The 18,613-nt window shown below is 35.4% G+C and overlaps 1 protein-coding gene across 1 annotated transcript in view; it reads left to right on the forward strand.

Moving 5' to 3' along the window:
• GALNT13 (UDP-N-acetyl-alpha-D-galactosamine:polypeptide N-acetylgalactosaminyltransferase 13 (GalNAc-T13)) overlaps positions 1-18,613 on the forward strand; it is an 869,120-nt gene that overhangs the window by 324,123 nt on the left and 526,384 nt on the right. The window lies entirely within an intron of this gene.

The following is an 18,613-nucleotide window of genomic DNA, read 5'->3' on the forward strand; positions in this document are numbered from 1 at the left end:
TGGTAGATTTGAACTGCATTGCTTCAGGTTGTTATCACAGCTCTTTACCACTAGACCAGCAAGTACTTTTGATTTGTATACTCTTAAAATGAAGAAGATGAAAGCTTTAAAACTAGTTCAGCTTGGCAGATAAATGAATAGAAAATGTAGAATGATTATACAAAATTATAATAATACTTATGATGCTGTTTTTGTTAAGTGCCATTGAGTCATAGATGACCCTATGAATAAAAGTCTTGAATGCTAAACTTTCTTCTTTTTTCTAAGTTCATAGAGTTTCCAGAGGCAAGCTTCTTTTGGTCAGTGGATGTCACTGCTGTGTCCAAGCCTGTTTTATATAGGAGCTCCACAAAAACCAGGCCCAAGGGCCACAGGCCTGAGGGCCCAAATGCTTTTTTAAATACAAGACCAAATCCAGTCAGCTCACATCAAGTTGCAAACAACAGCCACACCCAAATCTCAACCAAACCAGAAAACACACCTTTCAGAATCCAGTCATTCCACTCATCTTCCTAGCCTGGATATAGCCCCAGAATGGCAGCCAAATCCCTTTTTAAATATGAGGCCAAATCTGATACTTATGATAGATTCTAAATTAATTATCATGCCCCAGTCTTATGACTAAAGAACTAGTCCTATGAATTACAATGAAATTACCTAGGGGCTCATGTTAACTCCTAATATAAAGAGATTTTAAAGTTGTTTGTTGTTTTTTGTGTGGTTTTTTTTTTTTTAATGACTGCTACTATTTAGTTCTTAAATGACTGCTGCTATTTATTTCTGTAGAACATGCCATCGACTAATAAAAATTGGGTCATCATGATGCCTGAGTAAGCTGCATTTTACTTGTGGTAAAAATAAATTCATCAGTGACACTTCTCAAAAGTTCATGGTGACCTTGAAAATCAAGTCAGAGTACAAAATTCCAAAAACAAATTTTACTACAATATACTTTGTATTAAGTAGTACAGAATTTAAACTAACAATACATATGTACTGAAAATTTCAGACTTCTATATGTGAAATGTGGATAGAGTGTGGTTGGCATGGAGTCAAGGATCTGACTCCCACCCACTTCCCATGGGGTAACATTCCTCATTCACAGCATTTACAATACAAACCCAATTGCTATGAGCTTAGGTATGTTTCCATGCTCCTGCACCTACATCTACCAATTTTAACATCAGTTGTTCCTCCCAGAGTTCTCCCTGCTCTATGAGTAGCTCAGCTAATCTATTGAAATGCATACACTGATCTTAGAGATCTTATGATTATGGATTGTATTAGGGAAACTAATAAGTTACAGTTCAGATTGGAAACTGGACACAAGTCTTCATTCAGGACAGCTTCTCAAATGTCCTCACAGGTTATGAGTTGGTTATAAAAATATTTTTATTTATTTATTTATTTTTTTTTATACAAATCTTTTTAATCCTGTCTATTATGGAGTCTACTCATCAGTCATCAGTAAACTTATGCAAAGTACCTCACAACCTCCCCAACTCTGGATCTCCCTTTGTGGAGTGGCAACCCTACATAAGCTCTGTCTCACTCCAGTCTTTGGTTCTCCATTGCTGCTTCTGCTGCTTTTGTCTAGATTCTGGGCAAGAATCTCTGGCCCAAATAGATATGCCCTGGTCTCTTATTCTTTTTTCTTGTTGGTCATGAGATTCCACTCTTCTGCCTCTAATGTTGCATAATTTAACCCCAAAACAGTGGCAAAAAATGGCCAGTACCCTCATTAATAAAGTACACACCCTAGTTGCATATTCCAGCCAGTCACATAGAAAAAGTCAAAGGCAATGGTGGAGCAAAGTAATTTTGAGCAGTAAATCTCCTAGACTCCAGTATATAAGAAGAAAACAGTATGAACCAGGACAGAAAATATATGTAAAACATTACCACCCAACATAACTGATTATATAGATTGTATATTTTTTTAGCTTTACACAGGGCAGATAATACAAATTTTCACATGCATATGTGTTTATTACATACATTCCATTATTATTTGGTACTATTCAGTAGGTTCTTACTCATAACAAATCTATGTAAATAGAACAATACTCAGATCTGTCCAATACCATCCTTACAACACTTGCTGTTTGATCTCATTGTTGCAGTTTTTTTTGTCAGCCCATCTTATTGAGGGTGTTTTCTCTTTTTCAGTGACCCTTCATTTTACCAAACATAATGCCTTCTATTTTTAGGAACTGTCTCTGCTGATAAAATGTCCAGAATATGTGAAACACAGTCTTTCTTTCCATCCTCACTTCTAAAAACATCCTGGCTATCTGCTAAGACAGATTTGTTTTGTTATTCTGTCATCCCTGGTATATTAAATATTTATTTTTAAAAAGATAAATATATGTTTATTTTTGCTGTTTTGTATGGTCTAATGAAATAACTCATCCTCCAGAGGTATTCAGAGACTAAGTATCACAGGAGGTAATTGCTCATCTTTTTTGTTTATTTTTTTATTAATTATTGTTATTTTATATTGATTGCCATAAAAACTTACATATATTATGTTTTGTTTATATATTGTTTCATACATTCCTATATTCACATAGTTTCATAGTATCATTTTCATCCATTGTGTTTTAGAAAATCACCTTTTATCCATGCCCACTATTACTCCATATTTTCATGTCCTCACTGGATCTTTCCTAATTCCTTCAACCTCACTCCACCCACATAACTCTCTCTGACCTCAAAAGTCCCAAAAAGCAACTTGTGGATTCAGAGTTCCTGTTTCTGGGTTGGTAACACAGTTCCTTATTCATCCACTGAGCCACCAGAGCTGTCATGCATGTATGGACACATGTATCTGTCTGTCTGTCTATCTTGTTGTTATGTATGTTGTTTGTTGTTTGTGGTTGAGTCAGAACCAACTCATAGGTGACCCTCTATTGAGTTTTCTAAGTCACAAGAGGAGATTGCCTATCTTTCTCCAGCAGATCAGCTGGTAGATTTGAACTGTGTGCCTTTGGGATTTCAGTGCATCTTCTTACCACTAGGCCACCACATATATTGGAGAGAGAGGGAAGGAAAGAGGGAGAAAAAGAAGAAAGATTTAGGTAGGTATACTAAGGATTTTAGGGGGAATTAAAAAGAACTAGCAGAAAGAAGTTTATTGTTTTTATTAGATTTAGAGCACTTTCTATTACTTATTTTAGTTCGATTTAATCTGTAATGTATCTAGTTGAGTAAGACATCATAATATACTTAGAGCTTTAGGAATTAGCGAAAATTCTCTTAAAAGGTCAAAATTTAGATAATAAAAACAAAAAGGGCATATTTTAAAATAGTTGGTATTGGTCTGTTACAGTCTATGTCCATTGAAAGAAATACATGACTGATAGTTCAATATTGTATTTTTGACATTTTTAGAGCTTATAATTACCTCCTTTCATTGACACATTCTATACTTATAAGCACTTATTAAATGATTGTTGATATAGTTCTTGCATATTTTTAATAGGTGAGTTCATGGAATACTTGAGTACTTAAAAGAAGGTAGGGGTAGTACATGACAAAATTCTGAAACATTAATGATATACTTGTTTTATTAACTAGTGCATTTAATTTAGTTCTTTGGATTGTTAAAGACATTCTTTAATTTTAATATTATTAGTATCCTAGTTGTGCTGCTTACATGCTGTATACAACCTCTTCAATGTGTTAAAAGCAACCATGCCGGTTTAAAGAATAAGATGTACATGATGCAAGTCATGGTCTTTTCAACTACTTCTTAGACATCTGAAATTCAGACATTGATTAAGGATGACAAAAGAATTGATGCCTTTTAATTGTTATGTTGGACAAGAGTACTGAGTATTCCAGACTTCCAAAAAAACAAATATGTCTTGGAGAAGGTGCAGCCAGGGTGCTCTTGAGACGCAAGGATAATGAAACTTTGTCTCACATACTTTGGACATTTTGTTAGGATGGGCCAGTCTTTGGAAAAGGGCATGAGACTTGGAAAGATGGAGGGACAGTGAAAGAGAGGAAGGCTCTCATTGAGATGGATTGACATACTGACTATAACAATGGGTTTGAGTTTATCAGGAATGGTAAGGATGAGTCAGGATAAAACAGGTTCAAACCTCACTCTTCATAGGCTCGGTTTGAGTAGTAGTTGACTCACAAGCATCTAATACGAACAGCAGTTGTGGTTATTAACTAGCAGAAATGCCCAAAGGCCCTGCAGAAATAAAAACAGTATAAATTAATGCTAGGCAATAAAATTTAAAATAATTCTGGGTAAATTCAAAGAATAGCAAGCAGCTGGTTTACACATATGGCCAATAAAAATTTGGAATGCCCAGGAAATAAGCATAAGGGGCGGCAGTAGGAGGCAGGTTGTGATTTGCTACATGATTGCTGAGGCTAGCTTTTCATTTTGGTAGAACTGAATTTTCTTTTCTTCTACAGTTTTTTTTTCTCAGAAAAACATAATTATCAAAATATCACCTGCCAAGTCATGCATTTCAAATCACAGTGTGTCTATAAATACACTAAATTTATATCCATTTATTTTGATGCTTTGAAATTACTCTTAGAGCTTCTAAGAACATTCTAATTGAAACACCAAGAATTGTCTTGCTTTTGTTAGGTGCCCTTCAGTAATGTGTGATTCTTGATGACCGTATCAACAACAGACCTAAGTCATGTCCTTTCCTATCCTTTGCCATTCTCACCATCTCTCATAGATTTGAGCTCATTGCTAAAAAAAAAAAAAAAAAAGAAGAAGAAGAAGAAAAGAAAAAAATAGCTAATAGGAAATCTGAGTCTATTGCTTAAGAAGATACTGGGAAAAAGGATTCAATTTTATATTTCTGAATGTATTGATGGAATTCATGGGTTTATTTTCAGGGTTACAAATAATCAGTCTGAAATTCAAATGCTATAAAAGGTGGTGGTGTCATGATAATATTAGCCTCAGAGAAAATTTCAATACTGTAATCCTATTCTAATGGAGTTCTGGGAGCTTTGGTTTTGTAGTCTGCTGGGTTGTGCACTGCAATCCAAATGTGGATCATATATGCCTGTTCACATCTCCAACAACACTGGGGGAGAAAAATGGGCAATATCCTGTCATTGGGTTTATAGCTTCAGATAGATCACTGGAGAATCAACTAGAAATTAGTTCCAACTTGACAACAATCAGTAGGAATTTTTTTCTTTTCTTTTTTTTTTTTAATCAAATGAATGCAATTCTAATATGACCCTCCTGAAGTCTCCATGAATTAGAATTAACTTGGTAGCAATTGCTTTATCTAAGAAATATGTTCTCTTTAATCTTATATAGAGAATAAATAGAATTTCTATTTTTCCAGTCTATGTGCCTGATGCTCCTAAACCCTTCTCATGCAGTTTCTATCATCCCTACTCCATTCAACACTCTACAGCAAAAGAAACATGTATGTAGTACTTTAACATACCTAATTATATGAAAATTGACAATATAATTATTAAGAGACAGGCAGCAAAGTATATCTACTGTTGGACCCCAGTTCATGTTTTTTATCATTAGAAATCCCAACCAGAAATGTTCTTTTTTCCTTGATATTCTAACATTAAAGATAATTAATTAAAAGATCCTGAGAAGGGTATGAAGATGAAATGATACATATGTAGTAATCAAAGCAATCCAGGTTTGAGATAAGATTGATGATTAATACTATCATCATTCTTCTTACAATAATTTTGTACTTCAAGAGGGAAGACAATCTTATTATGGTATATAAACAAAATAGAGTTTCTCTTTATTTTTTTATTCATTAAACTTATTCTATTGTTTGTTAAGAGTAGTACATATTTGATTTGTAAAAAGAACCCTAGTTTACAACAGACACACATTATAACTTTTTAATTGATTGGAGAACTTGATTTCTTTTTTAATTGATCTCAGAACTTGATTTCTTTTTTAAAAAAAGACTTTTAGAAAGTGCCTTAGTGATTTATGAGGATCCCGGGAAATTTAAGTCAGGGAAAATGTTGAGTTAAATACTAGTAATATTACTTTTTCTATTTTTTATCAGTGAGAAACAGATGGTACACTTCAGGCAAGTAGATGAAGGGAAATAACCCTCTTTCAAAAAAAATAGCAAAGCAAAGGATGTTCATATATTGAGCTAGTAATCTGTGGTTAAGTAATAAATATCGTTCTTGACCTTAAAATGGGAGAGAGAGAGAGCACAGTTATCTGAATATATAAAAAGTAGCTACCACCTGACAGGAACTGTGACCTTTGATTTAGGAAGAAAGCTAGTTAATGTTTATATTTTCTATCCTACTAGGTCTAAGAAGAGACATTATATTTTGTCAGTTCAATTTTATTCTGTCTTTCAAATGCTTCCTTATTTTTCAATTGAGTTAGCCCTGATGAAGTCAGTAGAAAGTATATTGATAACGTCCATACTAGTCTGTGTCACAGGGATTAGACAAAGAATGATAAAGGTAGCAAGTGGGTCCAGAGGAACAAATGGAGAATTTCTACCATTACACCACTCCCCCCCCAATATCTACTCATTTACAGATGAAACATTATACAAAACAGATCCTATTACCTGCTATTTCATAATTAATTTGTATCAGTTCGGTCTTACTACCACATAAAACTTAAATGTTCGAGGACTTTTATATATAACATTGTTTATATAGAACAATCTTTATATATAACATTGTTCTTTATATATAAGTAAATTTTCTTAAGTAGAGAAAGGAAAATTTAATGAACATAAAATATAACTGTTATAATGCCCTCTATTGTAACTGGTTGTGAGATTAAGATGCTAATTATACATTTTCTCAGGCACATCCAATCAATGTACTTCCTAAGCTGTGTTAGTACTTTGTACACTGTTCTTTGATTATGTGATCCTGTGTTATAAATCTTTGATTTGTTCCGTCTTTTATGTTGAGACATTATTCTCTTACACACACTATTGAAGAAGGAAAATGTTCCAGATTCACCCCTGGATTCCAGAAATGTTTACTTTTTTTTTTTTTTTTTGTGACAGTGGTGTAACTCTCCCTTGGTAAATAATATCAATTATCCAATATAGTTCTTTTCTCTTCCAGTTAGTTCCACAGCTGAGAAGCTCATAATGACTAGGAGTCAGACTCAATTTTCTATTTAACTGATCCATGACTTTGTCCTCTAGTCACATAATTTCTTCTTGAATATTTTTGTACTGATAAGGTCCAATATCACGAAGTTGGAAAGCAAAGATTCTTTAATGAGTTAAGTAGAGACAGATGTCAGTCTCATTTTCTCAATTTCATGACTTGTACATTCTTTCTGTAGATGGTTGATAACTTGCATTCATATTGTTTTTGTATGTGTCGTCAAGTTGAAATTGACCTCCAGCCAGTTTTTGGAGACAATAAGTTGCACAGGAGGGGACTGGCTATCTTTCCTCAGCAGAGCAGCTGGTGGATTTAACCATGTGCTTGTGAATTGGCAGCACAGCTCCTTACCACTATATGATGTGGTACTATGTTAGCTGTTGCTATTGTCAAGTAGGTTGGCCACAACCGTAACAACCTTGGTGAGATGCTCTTATGATCAGACGCATATTATCCAAGTCATTTAATACCTTCCCCACTGAGTAAATACTGTGAGACTATCCCAAAGCTAAGACAAAGATAATTCTATTTGTATGACTTTTGAGAAACTTATCTGTAGTAGAAACCTTCTGTGGAGGAAAAATACATGGAAAAAATACTAATTTTTGCTCCTTTCTAAAGGGCTACTCACATACCCTTTCGTTGTTGTTGTTGTTGTTATGTGCTGCTGAGTAGTCTGCTATTCGTAGCGACCCTATGTACAACAGCCTAAACCCTGCTCTATGCTGTGCCAATCTCACTGTCTCTGACATACCTACCCAGATTATCTCAGTCACTGAATCAATCCACCTCATAGAGGGTCTTCCTCTCCTGCATTGTCCCTCCACGCTCTCTAGCATGATGTTTTTCTCCAAGGACTGGTTCCTTCTTGAAACATGTCCACAGTATGTCAGATAAAGCTTCAGAAGACTTTCCTCCAAGGAGCAGCCTGGTTTAACCCTCTCCAGGTTGAACCTGTTTGTTTTCTTAGCAGTCCATCGAACCTTCAACACTCTTCTCCAGCACCACAGCTCAAAGGCATCAATTCTCCTTCTATCCTCCCAAGTCATTGTCCAACTCTCTGATGCATAGCAAGTGATTGCAAGACCATGGCCTGTATCAGGTGCACCTTACTATCTAGAGTGACATCATTGCTCTTCAGTAATTTGGAGAGGTCCTAACAGCAGACTTTCCCATTGCAATATGCCATTTAATTTCCTGGCTGCTGGTGCCAAGAGTGTTGACTGTGCTGTCAAGCAAACTAAAGCTTTTAACCATCTCAATCTTTTCACCATCTATCCTGATGTTGGCAGAGAAACACTGCATGGTTCAAAATTGGGAAGGGTGTATGCTAGGGATGGGTCCTATCTCCATACCTTCTCAACCTGTATGCAGAACAGATTATCCGGGAGGCTGGGATGTATGAGGAGAAGTGTGGCATCAGGACTGGAGGAAGATACATCAACAATCTGTGTTATGCAGATGACACAACCCCACTTGCTGAAACTGAGGAGGAACTGAAGCGCATGCTGCAGAGGGTCAAGGACTGAAGCCTTCAATATGGATTGAGGGTCAATATCAAGTAGACAAAGATTCTCACTCTTTCATTGTTGTTGTTGTTAAGTGCTGTCTAATCGTAGGCGACTCATAGTGACCCTATGAACAAAAGTCCTCAACACTTGCATGACGTTAATCTTTTCTCCAGGTTCATCGGGTTTCCGGAGGCAAGTTACTTATGCCACTCCTGCTTCCAAGCTTGTTTTAATAGGGGAGCTCCACCAAACACTGTCCACCATGGATAACCATTATCACATCTGACACATTAGTGTTACAGTGTTCAGCTTCATAGCAACCACAGTAGTCCTCCTTATTTTCAATCTTGTAATTTTTTTCTGTTCAGGTCACTTCCAGCTGTCGAAATTGTTAGGTATTTCTTATAGGGTACTATAGATCCCGCAGGAAAAATACTTTAGACCATGCATCCTGTCACACAGTGTTCAATTAGATTTGACTCTCAATTTCTACCTAATAGGAAAATTTCTTTCATTTTTTGACTTCATGAACATCCCTAAGTAGAGTTGCAAAACAACACCCTTTAGTCAAAGAAAAAAAAAATCTGTTTCCACTGAGCCGATTCATCAGCATTGTTATAATCTTATTTTATTTATTTAAGGTCAGAATAGACTCATAGCAGTTTCCAAAGCCATAAATCACATAAGAGAAGAATGCCTACCCTTATCAGAGTCTCTAGTGGCTTCAAACCACCAGAGAGGCATCATTTATGGACAGTCCATTAGATCTACTCTTCTGATTCATAATGGCCTGATAGATTACAGGGTAGAACTGCTCCATAGAATTTTCTTGGTTGTAATATTTGCAGAAGCAGATTTCTGACCACTGTTCCATGGCACTGAGGTATGTGTTTGAACTGCCACAGTTGGTTAGACCAGCAGGCAGCCACTTACAAGCCCAGGTCTTCTGATGTTAGCATACGGAATGGATTCCTATTTCACCTATGCTTCCCTACCCCATTCTTCCTTCATTAACTGGTAATATAGAAAACTTCATGAAATTATAGTTTTGGTTTGAGAGCCAACTATCAACCACTCCATAGTAGAAAACAGGAAAATAAATGCTTCAACTACATTCATCTTCTGGCTTCTAATATTCTGTTGGTGAATTGCCAATAAGAAGACAGGTTGCCTGGTTAGCATAACAGTTCAGCAAATCTGTGCAATGAATAAGATCTGCAGAAGTAAATAAAATATGTCTGCCACAAGTACCATAGGCATTTTTCTCATGGTCCAAGAATTTTGGTTTTATAATTTATAGAACTTTTAGAAGCAGAAGTGGCATCCACCTCCTAAACAACATGCCTCTGGAAACTCTATGAATTTCATAAATTATGATAGTTATAGCAAGACTTCAGACCTTTTATTTAAAGGGCCACTATGAGTGGTGCTCAACTTGACAGCAATCAGCAACAACAACAACAAGGTATTTGATGTGACCTCTAGCATTTTACTGCTCACACTTAAATCAACATTAGTTTAGCAATAATTCTTAAATGCTAAATTTTGTTGAAGACAATTTACCCATATCACCTTCTTTTATTACTATTATTATTATTTATTGTGTGTGTACCATCAAATCAGATCTGACTGATATAGGAGGAGATTCTCCCTCCTTCTCCAGCAGAGCATCTGGTGGATTTGAACCTCACGACTCTGGGATTCCCATATCACCTTCTAATGACATTTGCTTCATTTTATCTGTGCTTAAAAGGACTGTAGTCTTTGATATAATATAGACTGATACTCAACATTAAGAAGACAAAGATTCTCACCACTGAGCCAGTTGGCAGGACCATGATGTATGTAGAAGAGATTGAGGTTGTTAACAGTTACAGCTTGCTCAGCTCCACAGTCAACACTCTTGGCACCAGCAGTCAGGAAATCAGAAGGCATATTATATTAGGCAAATCTGCTGTCAGGGATATTTCCAGGGTACTGAGAAGCAATGTTGTCAGTCTAGAGACTGAGGTACACCTGATCCAGGCCATGGTCTTTGCAGTTATTTGCTGTACATCAGAGAGCTGGACCATGAGTAAGAATGACAAGAAGAATTAATGCCTTTGAGCTGTGGTTCTGGAGAAGAGTCTTGTACATACCATGAACTGCCAAAAAAAAAAAACCCACCCAAATAGTTCTCTCTTGGAGAGGATGAAACTAAATTTTTCTTTGGAGGATAGTTTTTTGAAGCTCTGTCTCACATGTGTTGGGCACGTGGCTAGGAGAGACCAATCCTTGGAGAAGGACATCATGCTCAAAAGGGTAGAGGGACAGCACAGGAGAGGAAGACCCCAGATGACATGGATTGACACAGCAACTAGGGCAATGGGGCTAGGCCTATCGGAGTCAATGAGACTGGCTCAGGACAGGGCAGTCATATTAGAGCTGTTGTTACATAGGGTCACTGTGAGTCACAGGTGACTCAATATGTAACAACAATAATAACACATAGAGTGTTATTTAATATTTAAAGCCGTTTCCCTGCAAAACAGGATATTATTCCCAAAACTATTCCCAAGGTTTTGTGTGTGCTTCTTTTAAGGGATACTTCCACATCCTCCACTAGATTTATAGTCAGTGAGGTGCATTTCTGTATATTTTCTACAGGATGTAGAAAATTTGAAAACTTTGTAAACCTGGTAAATTGCATCTGGTTGATATATTGAAAACTCAGAGTTTATCATTGCCCATTTTAGAACACAGCATGATGAATTTGATATAAAGATATTCTTTTAAATGTCTATTATTCTACTTGAGATATGCTTCATTAAAAAAAAAACTTCTAAGGGATATTGCAATCAAAATCCAAAACCAATGCTTTTGTTGAAACAACAAGAACAAACCAAAACTCTCCTCTATGTTTGTTTTATCTTTAAAAAAAATGTGGTTGGAACTATGAGAGGAAAGACAGATTTCCTACTGAAAACTAAGGAACTATTAGGCTGAAACTAAGGAACCAGTCCAGGAGGAAGGCCTTTTCAGTGTTTGTAATGAGGAAGTTAATTTTTAATGCTGAAGGAAAATTTCACGTTTCAGCATTATTTTATTACCTTAGTGCACATTTGGAAAGTTGAGCCAACTTCTTTTCCAGGAAACATTTATGACTGTAACGTGTGCCAAACAACCTTTTACTGTATTTAAGAATAGTATTGGCTTAATGGATGTGTAGATTGCTTTTGTACAGACAATTGTGAAAGGAAAATAAATTCTTTTTTATGTTAATACAGGAATTTGCTTTTACCTAACCTAGAATCAACAATCTTTTACTTGTCTATGCTCAATTGCAACGTATTTTTCTCCTTCTCTGGACATTGTAACAGTTCATATAACTTTCCTGCTAGAACAAACTCATTTTTTAGGAATAATATTCTATCTGGTTGTTATTTATATACATTAAGAATCTTTTCTTTAGTAAATCTGAAGGAAATACAAGACAGCAATCCCTTCTTATCATAACCTTTGATCACTGTGAGTCATAGGTGATTTGATGGCACCTAACAAAGCTATATTTTGTGCTATTCTTTGTAAAAGCTATATTTTGTTTATTTTCCCGAAAGTAAATTTTTTACTCCTATTTCATTAAAATTACCTAATTTGATAATTGATGAACAGTTTTAGAAAAGAAAAATAATGCGAAAGAAGGACTGTAAAATCTAATTCATTCAAACCACAGCTTGTCTTCACTTAACATTTATCTCCCATATTAATTTTCATAACACTTGATTTCTTTTTTAGCATTAATTTATTATTTTTTTCCCACAGTATAACACAAACTTACTTCCATCATTACCAATTATTCTAGATCATAATCATAATTATTATATAATTTTCTTAGTTATTGTGTGCCATCAAGTCACAACCAAACCTTAGCTGACCCGCAAGGGGGCTTTCAGTAGAAGTAAATTGCACAAGATGAGATTGCCCATCCTTTCTCCATGGTAAAACTGGTGGGTTCTAACCACATGTCTTTGGGATTACAGTGAAATTTCTTACCATTAAGCCACCAGAGTTCATATCAACATGTATGAATGTATTGTTGAGTCTGTTCTGTAGAGTCGCTTTGAGTTATTATCTATTCAACATCACACAACAACAGCATAGAAAAAACTGAGAGGTCAAGTGAGAAGGAGAATATGAAAGGGCATGTGTGTGTGTGTGTGTGTGTGTGCATTATTATGTTATGTTTCTGTTACATACCAGTGAATGGAACTGGCTAATAGATGATCTTACATTTGGTTTTCAGAGGCTGTATGTGGATGGGAAGAGAATACCTATTTTTCTACTTCAGAACACATAATGGATTAAAACCTTTAAGTGTTGTGTTGGAGAAGAGTACTGAACATCCCATGGAAGACCATGAAAACAAACAAATATGTCTTGGAGAGGGTGCAGCCAGAGTACTCTTTGGAAGCAAGAATGATGAGGCTTTGCCTCACATACTTTGAGTCTGTTGCTAAGATATGCTCTTTCTTGAAGAGGGACATGATACTGCAAAGAGTCGAGGGTCAGTGAAGGAGAGGAAGGCACTTGACCAGGTGGATTGATGTAGTGATTACCACAATGAGCTCTTGTCAGTGTCTGTCAGGAAGTGTGAGGATGGCACAGGACAGAACTGGGTTTAGATTGCTATGAGTCATACTTGAGTCAGTGGCACCCACCAATACCAACAATATCAATCTTTGGCTTGGGCGTGCACTCCTTAATATTTAACAACTATAGAGTTTATGAACTTGGAGAAAAGATGAAAGTTATACAAATGTTCAGGTCTTTTGTTCATAGGGTCGCTATGAGTCATCTACAACTCGACATCCCATAACAACAACAAGAAGTTTATATATATTTTTTCACAATTTCATACTTTTAAAAACGTTTATGCATAGCCATATTTATTCTCTTAGCATTGGTTTCTTTAAAATGCAACCCTGAATCACATAGGCTACATTTCATATTCCTGTACATAGAGTTAAGGAAGATCTGATATGGCCACCACTTATTGTACATAATGGACATTAGAATTTAACATTCCACCTAAAGAACACTTATTATATGTGATCAAGTTGACTCTGCCTCATAGTGACCCTATGCACAATGGTTATGAATCATGTTCTATTCTGAGGCACTCTCACTGTCTCTGACACACCTACCTCATTACCCCAGTCACTGTGTCAATCTATCTCATCTGTGGTCTTCCTCTCCTGTACAGTTTCTCCACCCTTCCTTAGTCTGTGGACTGCCATTGTTGTTCTTCAGTACTCTGGAGAGGTCCCTGACAATGCATTTTCCTAATGTAACACATCTTTTGATTTCCTGGCTGCTGATGCCAAGAGTGTTGATTGTGGACCTGAGGTTTATGGATGTATTCAGAGGTCTGCGTGAAACTAAAACTCAGTTTACTTTTTACCTAAGTGCACATGCTACATTCTCCAGAAGTGATCAAATATTAGGGCACAAAGCCAGTCTCTACAATTATAAAAACAGTGAGATAATGCAAAGTATCTTCTCAGACCATAATGTCCTAAAAATAGAAATTAACCACAAGAGGATAAAGCTCATAAAACCAGCCATATAGAAGCTAAATAACACCCTACCGACATAAATGGATTATATAGGAAATAAAGAATGACATTTTCAAAAAATTCCTTAAATAAAAATGAAAATACAATGTGCTGAAACCTCTGGATGCAGCTAAGGCAGTACTCAGAAGGCAGTTTATAGCAATAGGAAGACAAATAAAAAAGGAAGAAAGAAGCAAAATTGATGGTCTAACTCAACACCTTCATCAAACAGAAAAAGAATAACAATCTAACCCTGAAACTTCTAGAAAAAAGAAAATTATGAGAACATGAGCTGTATTCAATGAGAAAAAAATAATTGAAACCATCAACAAAACTAGTAGTCAGTTTTTCAAATGGATTAATAAAATTGAAAAACAGTTGGGAAACATAACAAAATTAAAAAAGAAGACCCATATAACTCGATAAAGGAATCATAGAGGAGGCATCACAATTGAACCAGAGGAAATTAAATCTATAATATCAGAAGATTATGAATAGGTATTTTCTGATAAATTTGAAAACCCAGAGGAATGGAATAATTCCTTGAAAGGCATGCCTTACGCAAATTGACACTGACAGATGTAGAAGAAATTGAGCAGGTCATAAGAAGTCTCAAAAAACCCCAAAAAGTTTTGGGCCAGATGGCTTCACAGTTGAATTCTATCAAACATTAGAGATATATCACTGATTGTATGTAAATTTTAAAAAAAAAATAGAAAAGGAAGGAACACTCCCAGAGACATTCTATGAAGCAAGCAAAATCCTAATACCAAAATATTAGCCAAGATATTACCAAAAAAGAAAAATACAGATCAATATTTATCATAAACCTAAATGCAAAATCCTCAACAAAATCCTGGCTAATAGAATCCAAAAGCACATCAAAAGTAATTCATCATGACAAAGTTGTATTTATAATAGGTACGCAAGTATGGTTTAACATAAGAAAATCAATCAATGTATTTTAACACATTAACAAAGCAAATAAAAAGAGCCATAATATCCTAACTATTGATGCAGAAATGACATTTGACAAAATCCAACACCATTTCCTGTTTAAGACTTTTAACAAAATAGGATTAAGAAGGAAATTTCCTCAACATAGTGAAAAGTATATATGCAAAACCAACAGTCAACATCATTTTCAATGGAGAAAGACTAAAAACATGTTTCTTCTGAACAGGGACCAGCCAATGATGCTCATTATCACCACTCCTATTCAACATTTTATTAGAGTTTCTTACCAGGACAAGAATACAAAAGAAGGAAATAAAAGGCATCCAGATTGGCAAAGAGATAGTTAAACTGTCACTATATGAAGATGATAAAATAGTGTATTTAGAAAGCCACTAGAAGACTTAACAAAAAGCCAACCAACCAAGCAAAAATGGTTAGAGCTAGTCTACAAGTTTACTTGGGTGGCTGGATACAAGATCAATATCCCAAAGTCAGTGGGATTCATCTATAGTAAAAAGAGAACTCAGAGAAGGATACCAAGAAAGCAATAAATACCATTTACAGTAGCCAACCACAAATTGAGACACTTGGGAATGAATCTAACTAGAAGAATCTAACAGAAAACCTGTATAAAGAAAACTAAAGAACATTTCTGTGAGACACAATAAAAGGCCTAAACAGGGGGGGATGGAAAAAGTTTCTCTTTTCATTGTTGGAAGATTCAATATAGTGAAAATGACAATTCAACCAAAAGAAATCTACATGTCCAAAGCAATTCCAATGCAGATACCAAATCAGTTATTCAGAAAGATCAAAAGGGAATTTGACAAGTTGGAAAAGAAAGAGACCCCAAATAAACAAAGCATAAATATAAGAAAAACAAAAATAAACTGGTAGGTTTAGCACTCTGTGACCTCAAAACCTACTACTCATTGGTAATAACCAAAACAGCTTTGTACTGATATAATGACAGGCACAATGACCAATAGAACAGAATCAAGAATCTAGAAATGGACCCATATATCTATGTTCAACTGATATTTGACAAAAAAACCCTATCAAATAGGGAAACAACTTCTTCGAAAAACAGTGCTGGCAAATTTGGACTGCTACCAGCATAAAGCTGAAACAGGATCCATCCACATCTCACACCATAAGCAAAAATCAACTCAAGGTGGATTAGAGACCTGGAAATAAAGCCCCAAACCATAAAGTTCATAAGAGATAAACTTAAACCAAGTTTAGAAGGTCTATTCTATGCTATAAAGAGACTGACAAATGAAGCCCAAAATGCACAATCTGTAAAGGATGAAATTGATGAACGGGACCTTCTAAAGATTAAAACCCTGTTCATATAAAACACTTTTCCAATAGGATGAAGGGAAAACCTACCAACTGGGAGGGGGAGGGGGAAAACAAAAACCAAACCCATTTGGACCTATTATTTCAGATGAGGTTCTCATAAGAAAAGTTTACAGAATCTTGCACGGATAGCAAAAAACTGATAACCAAAACTGATAACCAAATTACAAAATGGGGGTGGGGGAAGACATGGAAAGACTTTTCACAGAGGAAGACATTTGGATGGCCAACAGATACATGAAGAAATGCTAAAAATTCACTGACAATAAGAGAGATGGAAATCAAAACCATAATAAGATACCATCTCACCTCAGTAGCAGTGGTAAAGTTTAACAGGGTCATAAGCAATACATGTTAGAGATAAGGTGGGGAGGTGAGAAATCTCAGACATTATTGGTGGGATTGTAAAATGGTATGACCACTCAGGAAGACATTTTGGCATTTTTCTGAAAAAAAATTAGCATAGACACTCCGTATGACCCTGCTCTTACAGTACTAGGAAAATACTCCAGGGAAATCAGAACTGATACACAAATGGAAATTTGTACACCAATGATCATAACAGTGTTATTCACCATTGCAAGAACATGGAAACAGCCAGATGTCCAAACACAACTGAACGTATTGAGAAATTGTGCAATCATAGAATACTACACAACACTCAGGAGCAATGATATAGAAAAATACCACTTAACTTGGGAGAGACAGGAAAACATTTTGCTGAGTGAACTAACTCCCACAGAACAAAAACTACATGAGACCAATATTGTAAAAATGGAAGGATAACTAGTAAAACATATATTGGGACCAAGGGGGGAAGGCTCAGAGCAAAGGAGTGAAGATAGGTAGTGACAAAATGACAAAGTTGCACAATTTTGTGGATGAAGGGAGGTGGGTAAAGGAAATGGTAAAAGATTTGGTGGGGACCTGAAAAGACTGGACAATAATGGGCATAGTCCAATGGTAATTAATGATATAAAACACAATGTATAGGTATGATTGTAAAACACAGTGCAAATGAAGAATAGGGTGAAACAGTGTATATGAACTTTGTAAGCAAACTAATGTAAAATAAAAATTAAAAATTGAAAACAGTACAAAATGTTGATATGCTATAGCAATGAAAGTTAGCTAAGAGCATAGTTCCCTTATTATGTCCTATTCTAGGTTTGATATTATGTTAGAATTTACATTTTATTAGCTATTACAATTTACAGGAACTGTTGTGAACATTGCACTGCTTACCAACAGGTGGAGTCTCTTTGGTGCTTCAAATCCATAAATGACTCTGTGGGAGGAAGGTGATATCTTTTTCTCCCATTTAATTTTGACTCTCCTGAAAACCTGCTTGATAGTCATCTATGAGTATTACTCCAGGAAAACATATTTTTAATTATGTTTTACCTGAGGGCAAAGATCTTGGATATTAAACTAAAGGTCAGCAATTCAAGCCCACAAGCCATGGGAAAATAATATTCACAACCTTGAAAATTCTATAGGGAAAATTTTACCTTATCTTATCAGAGAAGGCATTGTAAGTTAAAAGTCAAATGGGGGGATTGTATACCAATGAAGGAGTTTTTCTTTTGCTTTTAAAAAAGAGCAAACTGGGGTTGGGATGGGGAGGGCAGGGCGAAAGTGCAACAATGAATGAATGGAAATCCACAATCTCTGTAAATGTTCATTGAAATTAAATAATAATAATAATAATAAAGTCAAATGGGTGGTTATGAATTTAGTTTAGAATTTGGTTACAATCTAATGATGCTGATCTTTGGTTATTTTATTTGTTTCTTTTATGAAATTTGAGGGTATGTTAGATACAAATTTTTGTCCTTGTTTAACAAATGTCTTGTTCGACGCTATCTTGATAGTATGTGGAGCACATCTTCAGTGTAATATCAATGTTCTACTGTGATCTATAGAATTTTAATTGGGTAATTTTTGGAAGTAGATTCCAAACCCTTTCTTTCTAGTCTGTTTTAGCCTGCAAAGTCCACTGAAACCTATTTACTCTGTGTGAGCAAATTCATATTCACTTTCCTTGAATTT

The sequence above is a fragment of the Elephantulus edwardii genome, unplaced genomic scaffold (genome assembly GCF_000299155.1).
Source record: "Elephantulus edwardii isolate Elephantulus edwardi_28Jun2011 unplaced genomic scaffold, EleEdw1.0 scaffold00010, whole genome shotgun sequence".
Taxonomy (NCBI): domain Eukaryota; kingdom Metazoa; phylum Chordata; class Mammalia; order Macroscelidea; family Macroscelididae; genus Elephantulus; species Elephantulus edwardii.